This window comes from Theobroma umbraticum, unplaced genomic scaffold (genome assembly GCF_002168275.2).
Source record: "Theobroma umbraticum cultivar Fairchild unplaced genomic scaffold, ASM216827v3 scaffold_266.0, whole genome shotgun sequence".
Lineage (NCBI taxonomy): Eukaryota > Viridiplantae > Streptophyta > Magnoliopsida > Malvales > Malvaceae > Theobroma > Theobroma umbraticum.
In genome coordinates this window covers 47605-48284 of record NW_018397312.1, presented here as the reverse complement: position 1 = coordinate 48284, position 680 = coordinate 47605, and positions in this window count along the sequence as shown.

Here is a 680-nt window from a genome sequence, read left to right as displayed (position 1 = left end):
AAACCATTTAAAGCGAGTAATAAAGCTTTCGAAGGCTTGGATGACTATAAATGGTCTTTTTTTATCAATAAATAGCTTTTTCTTCACATTTCCCAATGCAAACATTCAATTATAATCTATTTTAACCATAAATGTAAAAAAATTCAGCTTAAAATAAATTATGAGATTATAAAACCATTTAAAACGAGTAATAAAGCTTTCAAAGGCATGGGTGACTATAAATGAACTTTTCTTATCAATGAATGGGTTTTTTTTTCATGTTTCTTGAGGCAAACATACAATTTATCTGTTTGACCCAAAAATGTAAAAACATTACACTTATAATTAATTATGAAATTATAAAACTATTTAAAGTGAGCAATAAGGCTTCCAAAGGCTTGAGTGACTATAAAGGGACTTTTCATATCAATAGATGGCCTTTTCTTCACATTTCTTGAGGTAGACATTCAATTATAATTTGTTTTAACTGAAAAAGTAAAAAAATATAACTTAAATCAATTATGAGATTACAAAACTATTTAAAGTGAGTAATCAAGCTTTTGAAGGAATGAGTGACTATAAATGGACTTTTCTTGTCGATGATGCTGGGATTCAACCTCATGCTCAAACATGAAAAATAATCAAAAATTAAAATATAACACAGCTAAAAAATAAAAATAATATTTAATCAGAGAAACAGT